At 43.2% G+C, this 26,716-nt stretch overlaps 1 pseudogene; it reads left to right on the forward strand.

Annotated features, from left to right (window-relative positions):
* Positions 1-6,583: 6,583 nt before the first annotated feature.
* LOC117521974 lies at positions 6,584-9,936 on the forward strand (annotated as a pseudogene).
* Positions 9,937-26,716: the final 16,780 nt, after the last annotated feature.

Raw genomic sequence — 26,716 nt, forward strand, 5'->3', positions numbered from 1 at the left:
ATATAAAATGTAAAAAACTATAAAATCTAAAAAACTAAGTCTCACTGTGCTCAAAAGCTAAGGAAAAAAGATAGGTTTTAAGACGACGCCTAAAAATCAATCAATCAATCAATCAATTTTTTTATATAGCGCCAAATCACAACAAACAGTTGCCCCAAGGCGCTTTATATTGTAAGGCAAGGCCATACAATAATTATGTAAAACCCCAACGGTCAAAACGACCCCCTGTGAGCAAGCACTTGGCTACAGTGGGAAGGAAAAACTCCCTTTTAACAGGAAGAAACCTCCAGCAGAACCAGGCTCAGGGAGGGGCAGTCTTCTGCTGGGACTGGTTGGGGCTGAGGGAGAGAACCAGGAAAAAGACATGCTGTGGAGGGGAGCAGAGATCGATCACTAATGATTAAATGCAGAGTGGTGCATACAGAGCAAAAAGAGAAAGAAACAGTGCATCATGGGAACCCCCCAGCAGTCTACGTCTATAGCAGCATAACTAAGGGATGGTTCAGGGTCACCTGATCCAGCCCTAACTATAAGCTTTAGCAAAAAGGAAAGTTTTAAGCCTAATCTTAAAAGTAGAGAGGGTATCTGTCTCCCTGATCTGAATTGGGAGCTGGTTCCACAGGAGAGGAGCCTGAAAGCTGAAGGCTCTGCCTCCCATTCTACTCTTACAAACCCTAGGAACTACAAGTAAGCCTGCAGTCTGAGAGCGAAGCGCTCTATTGGGGTGATATGGTACTACGAGGTCCCTAAGATAAGATGGGACCTGATTATTCAAAACCTTATAAGTAAGAAGAAGAATTTTAAATTCTATTCTAGAATTAACAGGAAGCCAATGAAGAGAGGCCAATATGGGTGAGATATGCTCTCTCCTTCTAGTCAGGGAAATGCCATCCAGAGTAACGATCTGGTTAGACACCATGCTTCTAAGATTTGTGGGGCCAAGTACAATAACTTCAGTTTTATCTGAGTTTAAAAGCAGGAAATTAGAGGTCATCCATGTCTTTATGTCTGTAAGACAATCTTGCAGTTTAGCTAATTGGTGTGTGTCCTCTGGCTTCATGGATAGATAAAGCTGGGTATCATCTGCGTAACAATGAAAATTTAAGCAATACCGTCTAATAATACTGCCTAAGGGAAGCATGTATAAAGTGAATAAAATTGGTCCTAGCACAGAACCTTGTGGAACTCCATAATTAACTTTAGTCTGTGAAGAAGATTCCCCATTTACATGAACAAATTGTAATCTATTAGACAAATATGATTCAAACCACCGCAGCGCAGTGCCTTTAATACCTATGGCATGCTCTAATCTCTGTAATAAAATTTTATGGTCAACAGTATCAAAAGCAGCACTGAGGTCTAACAGAACAAGCACAGAGATGAGTCCACTGTCTGAGGCCATAAGAAGATCATTTGTAACCTTCACTAATGCTGTTTCTGTACTATGATGAATTCTAAAACCTGACTGAAACTCTTCAAATAGACCATTCCTCTGCAGATGATCAGTTAGCTGTTTTACAACTACCCTTTCAAGAATTTTTGAGAGAAAAGGAAGGTTGGAGATTGGCCTATAATTAGCTAAGATAGCTGGGTCAAGTGATGGCTTTTTAAGTAATGGTTTAATTACTGCCACCTTAAAAGCCTGTGGTACATAGCCAACTAACAAAGATAGATTGATCATATTTAAGATCGAAGCATTAAATAATGGTAGGGCTTCCTTGAGCAGCCTGGTAGGAATGGGGTCTAATAAACGTGTTGATATGTTTGACATGTTGAAATGGCCAAAGAAGGTGCCTCTCTTACACCCAAAGGCAAACTGTTCCACAATTTAGGTGCAACAACAGAAAAGGCTCTGTCCCCTCTGAGCTTCCTTTTAGATCTCAGTACCTCCAGGAGCAGCTGGTCAGCTGACCTGAGAGACCGACAAGGTATATACGTAAGTGTGAAGAAGCCCAGAGAGGTACAACGGGGCTAAGCCATGAAGATACTTAAAAACAAAGACGAGAATTTTAAATTGAACCCTAAAATATACAGGTAACCAATGAAGAGAGGCCAAGACAGGGGTAATGTGTTCTCTCCTTTGAGTTCCTGTCAAAAATCGCACAGCAGCTATAAGACAACCCCCTCTCCTCCACACAGCCTCTTCACGAGAGCCTAATCTAAAAGCCTCCTTTATCAGCATCATGTCGCCACCTGTACTCCTCTCAGAGTAAAAAAAGAAACTAATTGTGCCCTTTCCTCACCCCGAGTCCCTGACTTCCACAGCATTTCATTTCCCATGCATGAAGATGGAGTTCACTTTAGTAATTAGCAGGGTTAATATCCCGAGCAGCATCTGTAAATTAAATTTGTAACTCTGTGACGATGCACCTGAGCGATGCACCTGTTGACCGTAATTACAGATGCAGCCTGGAAGAGTGTGTTTGTAATGAGTTGGGATAGTCAAGGTTGAATCCCTTTAAAGGCTCATCTCACTGCGTTGCCAGTAATGTTTAAGCCTGTCTGCATGGAAGCTGAAATCAGTTTCTGGGAAATGATGCCTGGAGGAGAGTCAAACATAGCCATCGATTTCTTTCTTTCCTTTTTTATGGGGGAGAAAAATAAAGTGACTACAGCCATTGTAGTGTTGCTGGATAATAGAGATCTGAATGTGTTGGTGTGAGGAAAAATGAACGTTAAGAAGTTGAAAGAGAAAGAGAAAGAGAGAGAGAGAGAGAGAGAGAGAGAGAAACAGTAAGTGCCACCGTCTGTAGCTATGACAACTCTCCAAAGGATAAGTCTTCCACATCCACAAATGAGGTGAAATTTATACTTTAAAATGTATTTTATTACACCTAACAAATAATTTTTAGAACACAAAGGCAATATACAGTGGTATGTAAACTTTTGGGCACCCCTGATGATTTCCATGATTTTCCTTTATAAACCATTTGTTATTTGGATCAGCAATTTCAGTTAAATATATCATATAGCAGATGAACACACTGATATTTGAGAAGTGAAATGAAGTTTATAGGATTTACAGTGTGCAAAAATTCTTTAAACAAAATTAGGCAGGTGCATAAATTTGGGAACCCCAACAGAAAAAAAACTACATCAATATTTATTAGATCCTCCTTTTGCTGAAATAACAGCCTCTAAACGCTTCCTATAGCTTCCAATGAGAGTCTGGATTCTGGTTGAAGGTATTGAAGGTGTGTTGGTTTCTGAACATGTACAGCTCGCTTAAAATCACACCACAGATTTTCAATAATATTCAGGTCTGGGGACTGAGATGGTTTTTCCACAACATTGTACTTGTTCCTCTGCATGGCACACAGCCCCACAGCATGATGGAACCACCTCCAAATTTTACTGTAGGTAGCAAGCATTTTTCTTGGAATACTGTGTTCTTTTTCAGCCATGCATACCGCCGCTTGTTATGTTCAAATAACTCAATTTTAGTTTCATCAGACCACAGCACCTTATTCCAAAATGAAGCTGGCTTGTCCAAATGTGATTTAGCATACCTCAAGCGACTCTGTGGCATGTATGCAGAATAGGCTTCCTCTGCATTACAGCATCATACAGCATCTCTTTGTGCAAAGTGCGCTGTATAGTTGAATGATCTAGAGAGACACTATCTGCAGCAAGATCATGTTGTAGGTCTTTGGAGCAGGTCTGTGGGTTGACTATGACTGTTCTCACCATCCTTCACTTCAGCTTATCTGAGATTTTTCTTGGCCTGCCACTTCCCTTTTTGGTCACACGTCACTGTGGAATTGTCTTGTATATCAGTTTTTGTTATTGACGAGTGTGTGCCAAATAAATAAGTTCAAGTTCAGGCCTTAACTAGTACTGTGCCTGTGGTCTTCCATTTCCTCGCGACGTGCCATGTTCCTCACAGTGGAAACTGACAGCTGACGTCTCTGAGATAGCTTTTTGTATCCTTCCCCTAAACCATGATGTTGAACAATCATTGTTTTCAGGTCATTTGAGAGTTGTTTAGAGGCTTCCATGTTGCCACTCATTAGAAGAGATGCAAAGAGGGGAAACATTTGCAAATGACCACCTTAAATACCCTTTCTCATGATTGGATTCACCTGTGTAAGGAGGTCAAGGGTCAATGAGCTTACCAAACCAATTTTGTGTTCCAATAATTAGTGGTAAATGTATTGAACTCAATAAAATGGCAAGGGTGCCCAAATTTATGCACCTACCTAATTTTGTTTAAACAATTATTGCACACTTTCTGTAAATACTAAAAACTTCATTTCACTTCTCAAATATCAGTGTGTTCATCTGCTATATGATATATTTAACTGAAATTTCTGATCCAGACAACCAATGATTTATAAAAGAAAATCATGAAAACTATCAGGGGTGCCCAAACTTTTGCATACAACTGTATTCTACCATATCTCACTGCATGCCGTGATTCAGCACCATGAAATATACATTAATCTATTGGTTCTTGATATTGTCACAAAAAGTGCCAAATTTTTGTAATGGGAGCACAAATTTATTTGAATACATTCCGTGAAGGGTGCACAAAATGGAAAGTGATGTGGGGGGTGGGGGTTTATGGTTAGGGGAACGGGTAGGGTTAGGTTATGGGTAGGGTTAAGTTGTGGGGGGAGGGTTAGTAATATTAAGATAAAAAAAAACCCGTCATGAAAATTTTACTAATTTCGTGATGGGCACAAAAAAAAAACTTGAGACTGGGTTGAATATATTACAAGTTGAACACAAAAAAGGAAACGGGCAGCATGGTAGCTTAGTGGTTAGCACTGTTGCCTCACAGCAAGAAGGTCATGGGTTTGATTCCCACTTGAGGCTTTTCTGTGTGGAGTTTACATGTTCTTCCCGTGTTTGTGTAGATTCCCTTCAGGTGCTCTGGCTTCCTTTCACATCAAAAAACATGCAGGTTAGGTGAATTTGAAACTTTAAAAATTGTCCAGTTCTCCCTTGTAAAAGAGGTCTCGATCTCAATGGGAATAACTTAGTTAAATAAAGATTAAATTAAATGAGATGGAGGTGTTTGTACCTTAGAAACAAGATGGTGGGGGCTGGGGAGGGGAAGTGGTGCATTTTACTTATTGATATTTTTTTCAATCCCAAAAGAGAAATTGGAAAAAAAAAATCATATACTCTTTTACTGTTTTGTTTTGTTTTTTTGTCTTTACTTGTGACTTTGTCATTTCGGGGGAAATTGCACATAAAGACCACACAGATTTTTTTTTCAATCCCAAAAGAGAAAAAAAAAAAAAAAAAAAAAAATCAATAAATAAAATCTAACTTAAGCTTTTACTAGCTTATACATTAACCCATTAAGACCTGTGGTCTTTATGTTTAATTTCCATGATTTGTGAGGGGTGTGTGGGTCGTAAGAATAATGGGAAAACACTCAGCACATGTGGGAAAATGCAAATTTAGAGGCAGTAAATATAAAATGAGCCTTTACAGGCAAGGAATGAACTGACGAAGAAGAACTCAATAATCAGAGAAACCAGATGTCAGATAATGCAACAGACTGGCTCGGAAACAACACTGAGCAAGAACACACAGAGGCGGCAAAAGGAGAGGAGCCGGTCTATAAAATCTAAAAAATATGCCAAATATGTCTTCATTTTTCATGCTTTAAGTTTATTATTGCAGCTATGGAGTGAACGTTGAACTCCTTTTCAGTACACCGTACTTCTTGCACACTTTAGATCTTCTGTGCCAAGTTTCTCAGACAATGTAGGCTGTGTCAGTATGCACCCAGACAAGGCAGTCTTCTGCACTAATTACAGTCAAGAACAACACACACACACACTACAGGGGTGAATGAACAAACTGCATCTCCATGGAAACCCAAGCTGCAGAGCCTGCAGCAAACAGACTGTGTATACGCATGTAAAGTTCTTGACAGATTTGTAAGGTGTTTGAGCCCCAAAATACAGCCAGTACTGTCCCAGACCCAGGATTGAGGTTGTGTCTGATGTTCTGCAGTTGCTGTATCAGACCGGTATGGTTAAGAAACAGTTCAGCCAGGAGGCAAGATTCTCAATTTACGCTCTTATCCTATATGGTCGTGAGATTTGGTATTTGGGTATTGGGCTTATACTCTGGACAGGGTAAGAAGCTCCAATATTGGGGAGGAACTTTGAGTAGAGCCACTGCTTCTTTGTATTGAAATCTGAGGTGGTTTGGGCACCTTGTGGAGATGCCCCCTGGTTGTCTCCCTAGTGAGGTCTTCCAGACACATCCAACTGGGAGGATGCCATGGGAAAAACCCATGACAGGATATTAGAGGGAAATTATTCCTTTTTTCCTTTTCCAGACATTTAAAACAAAACCCAGTTCAACTTGGGTTGAATTGGGTACAAAAGTACAAAAGAATGTCGACAGTGACTATGTTTGCAATTTTGCCTCTGCCTACCACCACAATTTAGCTGAAATAATTGAATCAAGATTGTGTAGACTTTAGGCTTTGTGGCACTGTGGCAAAAAACATTCAGTGCATCTGTAACAATCCTGTCATTACTAAAATGAACACGTAAAGTATAAAAACCAGAAAAAAGATTTCTTTCTCTTCTCAAGCCGGTAAAGACATGGTCACCCTCACTGCTATTCCACAGCTTTTTTTCCCCCTTCCATCTGCGGTTCATTAATTTGAAATCATGGCAAACGGACCAGTTGTTGAAATTGATCTTGGAGCCACCTACTCCTGTGCTGGTGTCTTTCAGCGTGGCAATGTTGAAACCATTGCCAGTGACAAAGGCAACAGGCCGACACCCAGCTATATGGTCTTCACTGATACCGAGAGGGTCATTGGAGATGCAGTCAAGAATCAGGTTGCCATGAATCCCGCCAACACCGTTTTTGATGCCAAGCATCTCATTGACCACAGATTTGAGGATTCAGTAGTTAAGTCTGACATGAAGCATTGGCCATTTGTCATAAAGAACGACAGGGGTCATCCTAAAGTTCAAGTTGAGTACAAAGGTAGATGGAGATTTCTTCAATGGTGCTGACAAAGATGAAGGAGATCATAGAAGCTTACCTTGGAAAGACTGCTGGTGCCACTGCATACAGACTGGACAAGAAGGTTGACTCTGAGAGGAACGTGCTAATCTTGAATGTCTATCTTGACCACTGAAGATGACATTTTTGAGGAGAAATCCACTGCTGGAGATGCTCATCTTGGTGGGGAAGACTTTGACAACCACATCATCAACCACTTCAGCACTGAATTCAAGCACAAATACAAAAAGGATATCAGTGGAAACAAGACAGCTACCCACCACCTCTGCAGTGGTTGTGAGGAGGCCAAGCACACCTTGTCCTTGAGCACCAAAGTCAGTATTGAAATAGACTCCAATGAAGTTGGGACAATGTGTAAAATGTAAATAAAAACAGAATGCAATGATTTTCAAATCCTCTTCAACCTATATTCAACTGAATACACCACAAAGACAAGATATTTAATGTTCAAACTGATAAACTTTATTGTTTTTGTGTAAATATTTGCTCATTTTGAAATGGATGCCTGCAACACGTTTCAAAAAAGCTGGGACAGTGGAATGTTTACCATTGTGTTACATCACCTTTCCTTCTAACAACACTCAGTAAGTGTTTGGGAACTGAGGACACTAACTGTTGAAGCTTTGTAGGTGGAATTCTTTCCCATTCTTGCTTGATGTATGACTTCAGTTGTTCAACAGCCCGGGGTCTCCGTTGTCGTATTTTGTGCTTCATAATGCACCACACATTTTCAATGGGCGACAGGTCTGGACTGCAGGCAGGCCAGTCTAGTACCCGCACTTTTTTACTATGAAGCCACGCTGTTGTAACATGTGCAGAATGTGGCTTGGCATTGTCTTGCTGAAATAAGCAGGGACGTCCCTGAAAAAGACATTGCTTGGATGGTAGCATATATTGCTCCAAAACCTGGATGAACCTTTCAGCATTGATGGTGCTATCACAGATGTGTAAGTTGTCCAATGTCCATGCCATGGGCACTAACACACCCCCATACCATCACAGACGCTGGTTTTTGAACTTAGTGCTGGTAACAATCTGGATGGTCTTTTTCCTCTTTTGTCTGGAGGACACGACATCCATGATTTCCAAAAACAATTTGAAATGTGGACTCATCAGACCACAGCACACTTTTCCACTTTGTGTCTGTCCATTTCAAAAGAGCTTGGGCCCAGAGAAGGCGGCGGTGTTTCTGGGTGCTGTTGATGTATGGCGTTCGCATTGCATGGAAGAGTTTTAACTTGCACTTGTAGATGTAGCGACGAACTGTGTTAACTGACAATGGTTTTCCGAAGCGTTCCTGAGCCCACGCAGTGAGATCCTTTACGCAATGATGTCGGTTTAATTCAGTGCTGCCTGAGGGATGGAAGGTCATGGACATTCAATGTTGGTTTTTGGCCTCGCCGCTTACGTGTAAAAAGTTCTTCAGATTCTCTGAATCTTCTGATTATATTATGGACTGTAGATGATGGAATCCCTAAATTCCTTGCAATTGAACATTGAGAGACATTATTCTTAAACTGTTGGACTATTTTTTTCAAGCAGTTGTTCACAAAGTGGTGATCCACACCCCATCTTTGCTTGTGAACAGCTGAGACTTTTGGGGATGCTCCTTTGACACTCACAATTAGTGTCCTCAGTTCCCAAACACTTATTGAGTGTTGTTAGAAGGAAAGGTGATGTAACACAGTGGTAAACATACCACTGTCCCAGCTTTTTTGAAACGTGTTGCAGGCATCCATTTCAAAATGAGCAAATATTTGCACAAAAACAATAAAGCTTATCAGTTTGAACATTAAATATCTTGTCTTTGTGGTGTATTCAATTGAATATACATAGGTTGAAGAGGATTTGCAAATCATTGTATTCTGTTTTTATTTACATTTTACACATGTCCCAACTTCACTGGAATTGGGGTTGTATACCTCAATCACCAGGGCTTGCTTTAAGAAGCACAACAGCGACCTGTTCCGTGGCACCTAGGACCCCATGGAGAAGTCACTCCATGAAGCAAAGCTCGATAAGGATCAGACTCATGACAACTTCTTAGTTGGTGGTTCCACTTATTTCCCCAAGATTCAGGAGCTTCTACAGGTCTTCTTCAATAGAAAGGAGCTCAACAAAATCATTATCCCTGATGAGGCTGTGGCTTATGGAGCTTCTGTCCAAACTGCTATCCTGTGGGATGACAAGTCTGAAAATGTCCAGGACTTACTTCTTCTGGATGCCACCCCTCTATCTTTGAGTACTGAGACAGCTAGAGGTGTCTTGACTGTCCTCATCAAGCGTAACACCACCATTCCCGCCAAACAAACCAAGACCTTCACCACCTACTCTGAGAACCAGCCGAGTGTACTCATCCAGGTTTATAAGGGTAAATGAGCTATGAAGAGAGATAGCAACTTGAATTTTGAGCTGACTGGCATCCCTCCTGCTCCTTATGGCATTCTGCAGATCAAGGTGACCTTTGACATTGATGCCAACAGTACCACAAATGTCTCTGCTGTTGATAAGAGCACTGACAAGGAGAACAAGATCACGATCACAAATTACAAGGGTTGTCTCAGCAAGGAGGATATTGAACGCATGGTTCAGGTAGCAGAGAAATACAAGGCAGAAGATTACGTCCAGAGTGAAAACGTGGCTGGAAAGAACCATCTGGAGTCTTACGCTTTTAACATGAAGTCTCCCGTGGAATACCAGAGGGGATGCCTGGTGGCTCCCCTGGTGCTTTTGGTGCTGAACATGGTGGCGGATCATCAGGACCAACCATCGAAGAGGTCGACTAAACATTCCAGCAATTCAGCGACTAAAAAAGTAACCCTCTTTTAGCTGGAGTTGTCAATGGGCTGAAGAGTGTAATTTGATGTTAAATGAGGTTCGAGAATCACATTTATTTACATTGTTCAGTACACAATAAAAGCATGGAACAACATCAACAACAACAAAAAATCAGAAACCACAAAATAAAACTAAAAAAGACATGAGTCAGAGAATCACAGTATGAAAATCAGAGAATCAAATTATACAGCAGAAAGCAATAAAAGATGTGTCCTTTTCATTTGTTCACTGTCGGAAGCTTTGTGTGTCTACTGCATCAATGATCTTATCATTTAGTCCTTAATATTCAGAGCAGGTACCGGCATAGCAATGACCTGAGAAGAGGCTAAAATTAAAATACAGAAGTAAAGAGGAAAACTTTATGGAGGAATAATAATAAAATTATTCACTCCTGAATGAAGTACTGCCTGTCAAACAGTAATGAGTCACAGTACACTAAAGGAGACTGACAGTCACACAATATTCTCTCCCCCTTGGAATTTTCCTTTTCTTATCATCAATGTACTGTACAACTGGTACAACTCGCAAGAATGGCACAGCCAAAGGTTGGGAGGAGTTGCTAAAACAGAGCCTTTCTGTCCATCTTTGAATCATGTTTGCATCTCGCAAACCTCCTCAAGAGCAGATTTGCAGTTCCATATAGTTATGTTGCTGTGAAAACCAATCTAGTGTCTGCTTTGAAGAACAGAAAGATCCAAGATCATGCTAGAATACCAACAACTTAATCTGAAAAGACAGTCCAGCAGAGGGAGGCAGTAAATATCAATACACTGGAAAAAAAAAAAAGTCAGTTGTCAAAAAGAAGACATTGAAAACAAGTGAGCAGAAATGTCTGCCAACAGAACTTTCTTTGTACCGTTAGATCATCTAAAATGAGATTTTCATTTTCCTTTAATCTCTTTTGTCATTTGGTGTGAGAGGGTTATTTCTTTTTATTTCTTTCTCATAGATTCTTAGATACCCATGGCTGACCTTTTCTTCCTGATCAGTCACTCTTGATCCTGGTGGCTAATCTTTGAACCTGTGCCTTCATTTCTGTCTATCTGTCTGTCTTGGAATGAGGAACAAGGGGAAAATCCTAAACTTTGATCCTGATCGCTGAACTAATCAGCAATGAAAATTTAATCAGATTTTTTTTTTTTGATCCAACATCTACCTCTTCACCAAATTTGAATGAAACCTGTTCAGGTCCTTTTGAGATATCTTTGTTGTTAACTCCTCAACTAATAGACAGAAAACATAACCTCCTTGGCTGAGGTAATGACAATAACTAAATATCTTTACAGACATAAATTTAGTGCGCTTTTAATTTTTGCTGTTTTGGCAGTGCAACAAAACATTCATTGTATAATTTAACTATCATAGCCATGTATTGACAGCATACTCACTTAAAAAGGGTTCCATTATGTTACGCATCTCAGCAGCGATAGGTAATAATGTATGAAGAAAATCCATTGAGCGATTGTTAAGATCTAGCTCTAGAAAGACAGAGGGATGAACACCGATGAACAGTTGTAAGATTTTCAAATTGATGTCCTGTAGATGTCAATCATCAATTCAATCAATTTTATTTATATAGCGCCAAATCACAACAAACAGTTGCCCCAAGGCACTTTATATTGTAAGGCAAGGCCATACAATAATTACGGAAAAACCCCAACGGTCAAAATGACCCCCTGTGAGCAAGCACTTGGCGACAGTGGGAAGGAAAAACTCCCTTTTAACAGGAAGAAACCTCCAGCAGAACCAGGCTCAGGGAGGGGCAGTCTTCTGCTGGGACTGGTTGGGGCTGAGGGAGAGAACCAGGAAAAAGACATGCTGTGGAGGGGAGCAGAGATCGATCACTAATGATTAAATGCAGAGTGGTGCATACAGAGCAAAAAGAGAAAGAAACACTCAGTGCATCATGGGAACCCCCCAGCAGTCTAAGTCTATAGCAGCATAACTAAGGGATGGTTCAGGGTCACCTGATCCAGCCCTAACTATAAGCTTTAGCAAAAAGGAAAGTTTTAAGCCTAATCTTAAAAGTAGAGAGGGTGTCTGTCTCCCTGATCTGAATTGGGAGCTGGTTCCACAGGAGAGGAGCCTGAAAGCTGAAGGCTCTGCCTCCCATTCTACTCTTACAAACCCTAGGAACTACAAGTAAGCCTGCAGTCTGAGAGCGAAGCGCTCTGTTGGGGTGATATGGTACTATGAGGTCCCTAAGATAAGATGGGACCTGATTATTCAAAACCTTATAAGTAAGAAGAAGAATTTTAAATTCTATTCTAGAATTAACAGGAAGCCAATGAAGAGAGGCCAATATGGGTGAAATATGCTCTCTCCTTCTAGTCCCTGCTAGCACTCTAGCTGCAGCATTTTGAATTAACTGAAGGCTTTTCAGGGAACTTTTAGGACAACCTGATAATAATGAATTACAATAGTCCAGCCTAGAGGAAATAAATGCATGAATTAGTTTTTCAGCATCACTCTGAGACAAGACCTTTCTAATTTTAGAGATATTGCGTAAATGCAAAAAAGCAGTCCTACATATTTGTTTAATATGCGCTTTGAATGACATATCCTGATCAAAAATGACTCCAAGATTTCTCACAGTATTACTAGAGGTCAGGGTAATGCCATCCAGAGTAAGGATCTGGTTAGACACCATGTTTCTAAGATTTGTGGGGCCAAGTACAATAACTTCAGTTTTATCTGAGTTTAAAAGCAGGAAATTAGAGGTCATCCATGTCTTTATGTCTGTAAGACAATCCTGCAGTCCAGATGTCTGAGCAATATGTTGCAAATGCATAAATAATTGAGACATCGCAGGCACTGGACATATATGTCTGTGCCGACATTCACAGTAAACAAAAATATAAAGGAAAGACCTTTCTTTTCTTTCCCATTTTTCATGCACTAAAGTTTAAAAAAAAAGAAAAAAAAAAAAAAGAAAAATTCCACCAAGGATGTAATGAAGATCATCTGCAGTGTTTGGTTGTCTGTCTGTTAGCAGGACTACATCAAAAATACTGCATAGATTTTGATGAAATTTTCACCACAGGTAGTTATTAGACCATAGAAGACTTCATTAAATTTTGGAGGTGATCTGGATCCGGTGTTCTGTCGAGATGAGGTGCGTCGTTGAGATGAGGTTCCTCGCGTAACTGCACGTGTGCAATGAAAAAATTACTTGACGAAGTTCGCTTATTTTGATGGGCAAGTAAATGTAGAAATTGTTCATCTGAACGTAGTAATGTATAAAATCTACTCACTATGAAACGATAAGTATTTTTAACCTGGAGTTAGCTTATTTTGACAGGCAAAATATACATATACATACATTTATGCTCCTAACGTAAAATACAGAAAATGTTTTACTTACTAGGCTATAAATACACTGAATACAATAAATAAATAAAAAAAACTTTGACGGAAAAAAAAAACAACAAAAACAAAATGCGCATGCGCAGTTGCACGTTGAGCGGGTTACATTATCTCCACATGTGCAGTTGCGCGAGGCACCTCATCTCGATGGGTGACGTCTTCAAGTCCGGGGTAGAGCGATGTGCGCATGTGCAGTAGTGCGATGCACCTCATCTCGACGGGACACCTGTTTCTGGATCAAGATTTCACTTTATATAGATTTTTAAGGATTATGTCAAAACTAGTTCATGGATATGACATCACGATGTAAAACCAAGATCAGGAAGACACTATTTTATTTCAGCTTGTGAATTAAATATCGGATTGCAACATCTTGATTCGCCGGACCATTCTGGATCCATATGCAGTTATTGCATTGTGTTGTGGAATCTGGATCCTGGTAAAGTCCGGGTCACAATGTGAATCATATATCTGTTATTTTGAGTCCTTGTCAACTCTTGGCAGACGTTTCTCTCGAATTTAATTGATAAATATGAAAAAACATCCATATTATGGAGTACAACCCCAATTCCAATTAAGTTGGGACATTGTGTAAAATGTTAATAAAAACAGAATACAATGATTTGCAAATCCTCTTGAACCTATATTCAATTGAATACACCAGAAAGACAAGATATTTAATATTCAAACTGAAATACTTTTTTTTTTGTGCAAATATTTGCTCATTTTGAAATGGATGCCTGCAACACATTTCAAAAAAGCTGGGACAGTGGTATGTTTACCACTGTGTTACATCACCTTTCCTTCTAACAACACTCAATAAGCATTTGGGAACTGAGGACATTAATTGTTGAAGCTTTGTAGGTGGAATTCTTTCCCGTTCTTGCTTGATGTACAACTTCAGTTGTTCACCAGTCCGGGGTCTCCGTTGTCGTATTTTGGGCTTCATAATGCGCCACACATTTTCAATGGGCGACAGGTCTGGACTGCAGGCAGGCCAGTCTAGTACCCACACTCTTTTACTACGAAGCCACACTGTTGTAACACATGCAGAATGTGGCTTGGCATTGTCTTGCTGAAATAAGCAGGGACGTCCCTGAAAAAGACGTTGCTTGGATGGCAGCATGTGTTGCTCCAAAACCTGGATGTACCTTTCAGCATTGATGGTACCATCACAGATGTGTAAGCTGTCCATGTCATGGGCACTAACACACCCCCATACCATCACAGATGCTGGCTTTTGAACTTTGTGCTGGTAACAATCTGGATGGTCTTTTACCTCTTTTGTCCGGAGGACACGACATCCATGATTTCCAAAAAACAATTTGAAATGTGGACTCATCAGACAACCGCACACTTTTCCACTTTGCATCTGTCCATTTCAGATGAGCTCGGGCCCATAGAAGGCGATGGTGTTTCTGGATGTTGTTGATGTATGGCTTTCACTTTGCATGGTAGAGTTTTAACTTGCACTTGTAGATGTAGCGATGAACTGTGTTAACTGACAATGTTTGTCTGAAGTGTTCCTGAGCCCACACAGTAAGATCCTTAACACAATGATGTCAGTTTTTAATGTAGTGCCACCTGAGGGATCGAAGGTCACGGACATTCAATGTTGGTTTTCGGCCTTGCTGCTTACGTATAGAAAGTTCTCCAGATTCTCTGAATCTTCTGATTATATTATGGACTGTAGATGATGGAATCCCTACATTCCTTGCAATTGAACATTGAGAAACATTGTTCTTAAACTATTGGACTGTTTTTTCATTTTTTCAGTTGTTCGCAAAGTGGTGATCCTCGCCCCATCTTTGCTTGTGAATAGCTGAGCCTTTTGGGGATGCTCCTTTTATACACAATCATGACACTCACCTGTTTCCAATTAACCTGTTCACCTGTGGAATGTTCCAAACAGGTGTTCTTTGAGCATTCGTCAACTTTCCCAGTCTTTTGTTGCCCCTGCCCCAACGTTTTTGAAATGTGTTGCAGGCATTCATTTCAAAATGAGCAAATATTTGCGCAAAAACAAAAAGTCTATCAGTTTGGACAATAAATATCTTGTCTTTGGAGTTGTACTTCACCGAGTAGCCACTGCAATAATTGTGCTGTTTAATCTGCTTCTTAATATGCCAGACCTCCCAAAGGGGACGGACTCACAAACATGGATTTTAACAAATTTTTCAAAAACATTTGAGGGAAATAAACCTTTTGTGTCCATAGAACTTTTAAATATTTGACTTGAGCTCATGAAAAATGTGAGAAAAAATATGAGTTTTGCATTTCCATTTTTGTTGAGTACACATGCACACTAAATGTCACCGATCTGCTCCTAGAACCCACATGTACGTGTTTGCACATAAAGTGTATCATTTTCTTCTTAGGGCACCACCTTTTTCTGTGTACTTCAAAAATAACATCTTTGATCTTGTGAGACACTGTGGGCAGAGGTTGCTCTAAAAGAGTTGCTATGGAAACAGCGGCCATCACACTAGCATTTTACTGTTTACTTCTATATAAAAAAAAAGGTGTAATCAACAAGCACATAACCATTTCAATCTATACGTGATTGGAGACAGTGCAGTCCGACAGCCGGATCAATACATGAGATAAATAATAAAGCAATAAAGCATCCACTCAACAACACACTGCATATAAGGACATATATATATATATATATATATATATATATACATATATACACAGTGCATGCACATATACAGTCATCGCTCTCCTCGTGGAATTGACAATTACTCAAGCCTGGCTTGATTGATATCCTCAATCCCTCTCTCACTCATTCATCCGGTAACACTGCTGTTTGACAACAATGGCCAAGATACTCCAGGCTAGTACCTACAGAAACCTAACTCTATAAAATGGAAATTTTATGACCATCACAGATTTTGGCAAGATAGAAGCCTGATCCACTGATTTTTTTTTTTGTAAGTATAGCACTGATGCTTTCATCAGAAACCATTGTAGGATGAATGCTGGCTGATACGCGGCACATAAACAGGCTCAGGCTCATTATCTTCATACTCATCATCGTCATATTCAAAGCTAAACTAAAGGGTGACTGAATGAGTAATGGTATAAAAGAATAACACACAGCTCAAAAGCAAAGCGAAAAGACAGATGGACATGTATTCATCAATGGTGACCCGAGACCATGGACATGTGCACACTGAGATGTATGACGGACGCAGCAGCAAGTATCCCATCAGCACTCCGCGCACACACACAGTCTGTTTATATGGTCATGATAATGCAGTGCAAAGGAAGGTACGTTAAGCTGAGGTGTCTGAGGGAAAATGATAAGGAGCGCTCTCGAAACAGTAAGTGCTCTTCAAGTTCATGGTTCATTTGCTTAAACTTACAATAGAGGAATTTACACTTATCAGATGTCAAAGCCACAACAAAGTGTTTGTGACTGATGTTTATCAAAGTAGTTGGATGTAATTAACAAAAATGTTTTCATCGTGGTTATCCCTCGTTGGCGAGGAAGATCGGTCTCTTAATCGATTCCCAGACAGGATGGTGGATGCAGAGATGACTGAACAGGCCCCGTCTTGACGCTCACTCTTTCTTACAGACTGCACACGGTTGCTACGGGAAGCTTCTGCCGGTCAGGATCTTACTCTCTTGTTCCTCTTTCTTCTCTGTGCTGTTTGTTCGCATTTTTTCAAAGACTTGCACTCCAGCGCAGATTATTGCTCGCCAGCTGGCTCATTTTCTCGTGTGTTCTTCCCAGGTCTTCCAGTCGAGGGAGCAGTTCTTGAGGTTGTGCTTCAGGAGGTCCTTGTTGCGTTTCTTCTGCCCTCCTCTGGGCTGTTTTCATTCACTTAGTTGAGAGAAGATCTGCTTGGGAAGTCAGCTGCCATCCATCCAAACAACGTGACTCACCCACTGAAGCTGCTTCTTGATGATCTAAAAACAAACCCATGTCTATTTGGGGCATTAGTCCAACCCCTTTTGTGGAGCAGTTCTCAATGTAAAGACCACAAACCACAATCGTCATTGCTTTAGCTACACATTAATAGATGTTGCAGGTTGCCAGCTCTATTTATTTCCATACGGTAGAAAAAAAGCCAGCCAGCAGCCTCCCTACAATTGTATATTTTGATGTACAAAATCTGGACTCTTATCTGGACTGACAGCAATTTTCACCTCTCAGATATTAGCACTCTACATACAATGCCCTAAAAAAGATTTGCAAATTATCTCTTGAGAAATTAACAAAAAATTTGAAAAATGCCCTAACTCCTAAATGTTAAAGAAAGAAAAACAAACAAAAAATCCTGGATCTGCCCTCTTCATCAAACTCACTCACAAAGATAATGGTTTCCTCCTTGGTTCATATCCCATAGAGTGCCTTAATTGAGAGAGTGGCGTCAACTCAGAACATGGCGCCATTTTGGTTCCAACTCTGCTGAACTACTGAATGGACCTCTTATGTTTTCAACATTTTTTAAAAATCATTTAACCACATACAGCAACACATCCAGGTACAGGTGCTATCAAAATAAATTTAAAAATAGTTAAGCTATCAAATTTACATAAATTTACAATTTATGATGATTTATTTAAATAATTTAAAGCCTGATTTATGCAGCTGCACAGCTGTGATTCTGTGTCATGCAATGACGTACATGACAGTTTTAAAGATCTCCGTCTCTGGATTATGTTTTATTATGGACTAATTTGACCTTCAACAAGCTTTTCTTTCTACAATCATCACCTCCAAATCAAAGGTAAGCTGTACATTTTCCTCTTTTACTGACTTTGTGCTGTAAATGTGCTGACTATTCTGATCCATTTATCAGTGTGCGCACTGCAAAAACTATTAAAAAATGGTGGCAGACGGAGTAAAAGCAGAAAAGTGTCAAATCACAGCCTTTTGTGTTTAACAAATGAAATGACTCCTATCCCACTTTCCTCAAATCGGCGAGTGTCAAAGCGCTGAACTTTAATTTGTACCTGTTACTGTGCACATCCAGACTGCTCAGGGTTTTTAATGGAAATACATTACGATCAGATGGGACATTTTATCTGAGGAGAGCGAAAAATCTGTTATGCAAAATCCCATATATACGGTGTTTGTTACATGGAAAACAAAAGCACTGGGACTTTTTTGTACGGTGACTGTGAATATCTGGTTTATACAATGACGGTTTTGGTGAGTTTAACTGTACATGGGCCTGAACAATAAATGTACCTCTCAAAGCTTTGACGAAGATGTCGGCTTCCATCCCACACAACTGACTTTATTTTCCCAAATGTTTCTTCTGTTTGGATCTGAAGGGAATCTGTACATTTTGAAGCCCTTGTTGTGTCTACAATCCAGCATTTTTCAGCAAATAAATAAATAAAATAGTTGGGTTTATATGCAGACAGATTGACAACGAAAGCTATTTTGGAACCAAGATGGCACCACGAGTCACGTGACTGTTTTTTCATGTCGGCCCTCTCTCAATTAAGGCACACTAATATCCCATCGCTGCAACATGCTTCAAGATACAGACAGCGAAGAAAGAGGCCTCACAGCAGCAGTCTGAAACATTTGTAGTCTGCTCAGGGAAGCCTGTCTGAGTCCAGGCAGAAGGAATCACAGTAACAGAGCTTTGAGGTAACAACGGGAATCAAAGTCCTTCAATGAAAAAACAGCTTAACTTTACTAAAAGCCTAAATTTCAGTGGTGGTGGGGACTTGTAACAACAAAGTTGATCAAAATTGTTATGTGTTGTCAAAAATCCCACCCAGGTTCTTCGCCCAAAGTTTATTCAAAGGCATTAAAGGGCTAAAATAACTGCTGACAGGAAGAAGAGAATCAGGGGTGGGGTGACCAGTCTTTAACATCCTTCTTGAGGTCAGATTTATGTGGAATTTATGGGGTGTTATAGTATTTTGCTATGCCTGTTTGTATTTCATATGTTCTTTGGCTGGAGAGGATAAAATGTGGCAGAAACATTTCAAACAAATGCTTGATGTCCTTCATCTTGGTCTCTGGTTCTTTGTAACAAGTCCATTACAATACTGCAGCATGTCCTTTTTTCAGTAGGGGTGCTGAAACATCGCCTTTGTACTTTCCAGAACAAGACCAAATCAACTTTTTTTTTAGGTTTCGTGTTGTGAAAGTGTAGTGACACGGACCCACAACAGGGGGCGCAAATGAACGGTCAATAGATGAGCCAAAAAGTAACAATTTAATGTTGTGAAATGTGCACAACAAATATACAGACAATCTCAGAATATGATTACAGTCAAATTACAAAGGTGACGTGTGGGCAGGCTCGAGGATAGAAGACATCTGTCCTGAGAAGGGCCGGAACCACACGATTTCTGCCACCACCGAACCTGGTGAATACTGGAGCCGCCAAGTCCCGAATTCCCAGGTGATCACCGTCTCCGACTGTCGGATCTGGTACTGCTGGCGAGAACAAAGACAGTCAAGTGTGGGTGTGTGTACACCCAGTAACAACGGTGGGAATGCCACCTCCACCTCTCACTCAATATGTGACGAGTACTGCAGTGATTCCTCAGGGGAAAAGAGTGCCGTCCTGCACTCACTCAGCTTCCACAGAAAGAGGAACCGGTACTCCTGCAAACACTCACAATATACAGATATATTGTAACACAAAACGGCTGAACATATTACCTTCAATGAAGTACGATATCTCGGCGATGAGGTGGAGATGACGTCTGGGTTTTATGGAGTGAGGTGATGAAGAATGAGTGACAGCTGTCAGGAAGTAATGAGTAACAGCTGTCACTCCCGGCTGTGTCCGTGGCGGCAGCGCCCTCTCGTGCCTGAAGCCCGCACTTCAGGCAGGGCGCCCTCTGGTGGTGGGCCAGCAGTACCTCCTCTTCTGGCGGCCCACACAACAGGACCCCCCCTCAACGGGCGCCAGGAGGCGCCCGACCAGGTTTGTCGGGGTGTCGGCGGTAGAAGTCGGCCAGGAGGGCCGGATCCAGGATGAAGCTCCTCTTCACCCAGGAGCGTTCTTCGGGTCCATACCCTTCCCAGTCCACCAGATATTGGAACCCCCGGCCCATTCGACGGACGTCCAGGAGCCGGCGCACTGTCCAAGCCGGCTCCCCGTCAATGATCCGGGCAGGAGGCGTAGCCGGACCGGGAGCACAGAGGGGTGAGGTGTGGTGAGGTTTGATCCCGGAAACATGGAAGACCGGGTGGATCCGCAGTGAAGCTGGGAGTTGGAGCTTCACCGCGGCAGGGCTGAGGACTTTGAGGATACGGAAGGGGCCGATGAACCTGTCCATCAATTTTGGAGACTGTACTTGCAGGGGGATGTCCTTCATTGACAACCACACCTCCTGCCCGGGTTGGTATGCAGGGGCTGGGGACCGCCGGCGGTCTGCATGGGTCTTGGCCCTCGTCCGGGCTTTCAACAAGGCAGAACGGGCGGCGCGCCACACCCGACGGCACCTCCGAAGATGGGCCCGGACCGAGGGCACACCGACCTCTCCCTCTACCACGGGAAATAATGGGGGCTGGTACCCCAAACACACCTCAAATGGGGAGAGGCCGGTGGCAGAAGACACCTGGCTGTTATGCGCATACTCGATCCAGGCCAGATGGTTACTCCAGGCCGTCGGGTGCGCGGATGTTACGCAGCAGAGGGTCTGTTCCAGTTCCTGGTTGGCCCGCTCTGCCTGTCCGTTCGTCTGTGGATGGTACCCGGACGAGAGGCTCACGGTGGGCTTGCCTGGGGTTCAGCCGCTTGGCGGTCCTGATATACTCCAGGTTCCGATGGTCAGTGAAAACCGTGAACGGCACAGACACTCCCTCCAACAGGTGTCTCCACTCCTCAAGAGCCTCTTTCACCGCAAGGAGTTCTCGATTGCCGACGTCATAGTTCCGTTCAGCCGGGGTCAACCTGCGTGAAAAGTAGGCACACGGGTGAAGAACCTTATCGGTCTCTCCGCTCTGGGACAGCACAGCTCCTATCCCTGAGTCAGAGGTTCAACCATGAACTGGCGGCTAGGGTCGGGCTGCACCAAAACTGGCGCAGTAGAGAACCGTCGTTTCAACTCCTTGAACGCGGCTTCCCACCGATCCGACCAGGTGAAGGGGACTTTTGGAGAGGTCAGGGCTGTCAGGGGGCTAACTACCTGACTGTAGCCCTTAATGAACCTCCTATAGAAATTAGCAAAGCCGAGGAACTGTTGCAGCTTCCTACGGCTTGTTGGTTGGGGCCAATCTCTCACCGCCGCAACCTTGGCCCGATCAGGGGCGACGGAGTTAGAGGAGATGATAAACCCCAGGAAGGACAAAGACGTGCGGTGAAACTCGCACTTCTCGCCCTTCACAAACAGTCGGTTCTCTAACAACCGCTGCAGGACCTGACGTACATGCTGGACATGGGTCTCAGGATCCGGAGAAAAGATGAGAATATCGTCCAGATATACGAAGACGAATCGGTGCAGGAAGTCCTGCAAGACGTCGTTAACCAAGGCGTGGAACGTCGCGGGGGCGTTGGTGAGGCCGAACGGCATGACCAGGTACTCAAAGTGACCTAACGGGGTGTTAAATGCCGTCTTCCATTCGTCTCCCTTCCGGATCCGAACCAGGTGATACGCATTTCTAAGATCCAGCTTAGTAAAGATTTTGGCTCCATGCAGGGGGGTGAACACGGAATCCAACAATGGCAACAGGTATCGATTGCGAACCGTAATCTCATTCAGCCCCCTGTAATCAATGCATGGACGGAGTCCGCCATCTTTCTTGCCCACAAAGAAGAAAGCTGCCCCCATCGGGGAGGTGGAGTTCCGGATCAGCCCGGCAGCTAATGAGTCCCGGATGTAGGTCTCCATTGATTCGCGCTCAGGTCGTGAGAGGTTGTACAGCCTGCTGGACAGGAACTCAGCGCCTGGAACCAAATCAATGGCACAATCGTACGGACGGTGCGGGGGAAGGGTGAGTGCCAGATCCTTGCTGAAGACGTCAGCAAGATCGTGGTACTCAACCGGCACTGCCGTCAGATTGGGAGGGACTTTGACCTCCTCCTTAGCCTGTAAACCGGGAGGAACCGAGGATCCTAAACACACCCGATGGCAGGTTTTGCTCCACTGAACCACCACCCCAGACGGCCAATCAATCCGGGGATTGTGCTTCAACATCCATGGGATGCCCAAAATCACGCGGGAGGTAGAAGGAGTTACAAAAAACTCAATCTCCTCCCGATGGTTTCCAGACACCACCAGAGTTACTGGTTGTGTCTTGTGTGTGAGTAAAGGGAGGAGGGTGCCATCTAGTGCCCGCACCTGCAATGGCGAAGGAAGCGCCACCAGAGGGAGCCCTACCTCCCTTGCCCTTCTGCTGTCTAGCAGATTCCCTTCTAACCCCGTGTCAACCAGTGCTGGGGCTTGAAGGGTTAAATCCCCGCTCAGGATTGTGACTGGGAGTCGTGTGGCAATCTGTGTGTGTCTCACTTGAATGTTTTGACCCCCCCTTTGCCCAGTATCTAAGGGCGAGTGTTGTCATTTTGGCCGTTTGGGGCAGTTTCTCTGTGTGTGCTCAGTTGAGCTGCAGAGAAAACACTCTCCACGGATCAACCTCCTCATTTTGGCCCTGTGCGTTTCCCTAACAACGTCAGCAGGGGGAGCTGTTGCCCCACAAAGCGCTGCAGCTGTGGGGCGTGGGGAGGGCGGCCCCTTTTCGAACCCGGAAGGGAGAGGGGCGGCGCGTATCCGGTCACGTCCTTCGCCTCACTCCCGACGGCGTTCCTCCAACCGATTGTCTAACCGTATAACGAGATCGATATGCCCGCGTTTCCTCCTTAGCTACCAGCTGCTCCTTCAGAAGCAACGACAGTCTGTTTATGAAGGCGGCGCGGAGCGCAACGTTATTCTAGCCGGACCTCGCAGCTGCGATTCGGAAGTTGACTGCATAAGCGGCTGCGCTCTCGCGTCCCTGTCTCATTGACAGCAGCACAGTTGAAGCGGTCTCTCCTCTGTTAGGGTGATCAAACACTGTTCTGAACTCCCCCACAAACCCAGTGTATGCTGATAACAACCGTGAGTTCTGTTCCCAGAGCGCCGTAGCCCAGGCGCGTGCTTAACCCCAAAGCAGAGCAATCACATAAGCTGTTTTACCTGCATCTGACGCGTACATGACGGGACGTTGTGCGAAGACGAGCGAACACTGCATAAGAAAGTCCGCGCACGTCTCCACACAGCCTCCGTACGGCTCAGGAGGGCTTATGTATGCTTCAAGGGATGGTGGGAGGGGTTGTTGAACCACCACTGGAACGTTTATATCCTGCACAGGGTCGACAGGAGGAGGAGCTGCAGCCGCGCCCTGAGCGCTCGCCGCCATCTGTGCGGAGAGAGCCTCCACCCTGCGGTTCAGGAGGATGTTTTGCTCAGTCATTTGATCCAACCGAGCCGTAAAGGCGGTGAGAATGTGCTGCAGCTCACCAATCACGCCTCCTGCAGACGCCTGCGCTCCCTGCTCTCCCATTGGTCGTTCAACAGCCGGGTGACGCCCCTCGGAGTCCATGACGCTGGCCGAGATATCCTGTTGTGAAAGTGTAGTGACACGGACCCACAACAGGGGGAGCAAATGAACGGTCAATAGATGAGCCAAAAAGTAACAATTTAATGTTGTGAAATGTGCACAACGAATATACAGACAATCTCAGAATATGATTACAGTCAAATTACAAAGGTGACGTGTGGGCAGGCTCGAGGATAGAAGACGTCTGTCCTGAGAAGGGCCGGAACCACACGATTTCTGCCACCACCGAACCTGGTGAATATTGGAGCCGCCAAGTCCCGAATTCCCAGGTGATCACCGTCTCCGACTGTCGGATCTGGTACTGCTGGCGAGAACAAAGACAGTCAAGTGTGGGTGTGTGTACACCCCGTAACAACAACGGTGGGAATGCCACCTCCACCTCTCACTCAATATGTGACGAGTACCGCAGTGATTCCTCAGGGGAAAAGAGTGCCGTCCTGCACTCACTCAGCTTCCACAGAAAGAGGAACCGGTACTCCTGCAAACACTCACAATATACAGATATATTGTAACACAAAACGGCTGAAGATATTACCTTCAATGAAGTACGATATCTCGGCGATGAGGTGGAGATGACGTCTGGGTTTTATGGAGTGAGGTGATGAAGAATGAGTGACAGCTGTCAGGAAGTAATGAGTAGCAGCTGTCACTCCCGGCTGTGTCCGTGGCAGCAGCGCCCTCTCGTGCCTGAAGCCCGCACTTTAGGCAAGGCGCCCTCTGGTGGTTGGCCAGCAGTACCTCCTCTTCTGGCAGCCCACACAACATTTCGTAGAAGACCCAAAAGCATCATCAAGATGTTCCCAGAACTAAAAAAAACATACAAAAAAACAACAAAAAAAAACCCTGGCCTCAAGCTAGATAATCAAGATGGGTGTCCAAAATGACCACCAAAATATGATGTTCTGTTTTTATTATTTTTACTGATGGTTGCATTTTTAACCCGGGGAAGACCCAGGACACGGTGGAGGGACTACATCTCTCGGCTGGCTTGGGAACGCCTTAGGGTTCCCCCAGAGGAGCTGGGGGAGGTGTGTGTGGATCGGGAGGTCTGGGCGGCTTTGCTTGAACTGCTGCCCCCGCGACCTGACTCCGGATATAGCGGAAGAAAATGGATGGATGGATGGATGGATGGATGGATGGATGGATGGTTGCATTTTTAAGGACATTCATTTTAGTCATTTTAATTAAATTCAATCAATTTCATTTGTATAGCACAGAATCACAATGCAGGTTGCCTTAAGGCGCTTCAGAAGAACAGGGACCAAATAAGAATGGACCCAATTCAGTTGGGCGACCAACTATTATGTCACTAATAACAATGTAAAACATTAACAAAAGCAATACAAACTACAATACATTTGTTACAACTGACAGTAATACAAGTAAAATGGATAAAACTGACAACAAAATTCAACAATAAAATTCAAACAATTAAAAGGAGTTGAAGTGCAGATCAATATCACTAAATCAGTGTCAGTGATAAGAAACAGAAAAGAAATACAGTGAGGAAAATAAGTATTTGAACACCCTGCGATTTTGCAAGTTCTCCCACTTAGAAATCATGGAGGGGTCTGAAATTTTCATCTTAGGTGTATGTCCACTGTGAGAGACATAATCTAAAAAAAAAAAAAAAATCCGGAAATCACAATGTATGATTTTTTTAAATAATTTATTTGTATGTTACTGCTGCAAATACGTATTTGAACACCTGTGAAAATCAATGTTAATATTTGGTACAGAAGACTTTGATTGCAATTACAGAGGTTAAACGTTTCCTGTAGATCTTGACCAAGTTTTCACACACTGCAGCAGTGATTTTGGCCCATTCCTCCATACAGATCTTCTCCAAATCTTTCAGGTTTAGAGTTTCAGCTCCCTCCAAAGACTTTCTATTGAGTTCAGGTCTGGAGACTGGCCAGCCCACTCCAGGACCTTGAAATGCTTCTTACGGAGCTCCCCCTTAGTTGTCCTGGCTGTGTGTTTGGGGTCATTGTCATGCTGGAAGACACAGCCATGACCCATCTTCAATGATCTTACTGAGGGAAGGAGGTTGTTTGCCAAAATCTCGCAATACATGACCCCATCCATCCTCCCTTCAATACGGTGCAGTTGTCCTGTCCCCTTTGCAGAAGAGCACCCCCAGAGTATGATGTTTCCACCCCCATGCTTCATGGTTGGGATGGTTTTCTTGGGGTTGTTCTCATCCTCTAAACATGGTAAGTGGAGTTGATTCCAAAAAGCTCTATTTTGGTCTCATCTGACCACATGACCTCCTCCCATGCCTCCTCAGGATCATCCAGATGGTCACTGGTGAACTTCAAACGGGCCTGGACATGTGCTGGCAGGGGGACCTTGCTGCCCTGCAGGATTTCAAACCATGACAGCATCATGTGTTACTAATGTAATCTTTGTGACTGTGGTCCCAGCTCTCTTCAGGTCATTGACCTGAAGAGAGCTGTGTAGTTCTGAGCTTTCTCAGAATCATCCTTATCCCACAAAGTAAGATCTTGCATGGAATCCCAGACCGAGGGAGATTGACAGTCATCTTGTGTTTCTTCCACTTTGTAACAAATAATCATAACAGTTGTCTTCTACCAAGCTGCTTGCCTGTTGTCCTGTAGCCCATCTCAGCCTTGTGCAGGTCTACAGTTTTGTCCCTGGTGTCCTTAGACAGCTCTTTGGTCTTGGCTATGGTGGACAGGTTGGAGTGTGATTGATTGTGTGAACAGGTGTCTTTTATACAGATAAGTTCAAACAGGTGCAATTAATACAGGTAAAGAGTGCAGAATAAGAGGGCTTCTTAAAGAAAAATTAACAGGTCTGTGTGAGCCAGAATTCTTGCTGCTTGGTAGGGGATCAAATACTTATCTGCATCAGTAACATACAAATAAATTATACATAAAAAAAAAAATCATACATTGTGATTTCCGGATTGTTTTTTTTTTTAGATTATGTCTTTCACAGTGGACAGGC

The sequence above is a fragment of the Thalassophryne amazonica genome, chromosome 12, assembly GCF_902500255.1.
Source record: "Thalassophryne amazonica chromosome 12, fThaAma1.1, whole genome shotgun sequence".
Taxonomy (NCBI): Eukaryota; Metazoa; Chordata; class Actinopteri; order Batrachoidiformes; family Batrachoididae; genus Thalassophryne; species Thalassophryne amazonica.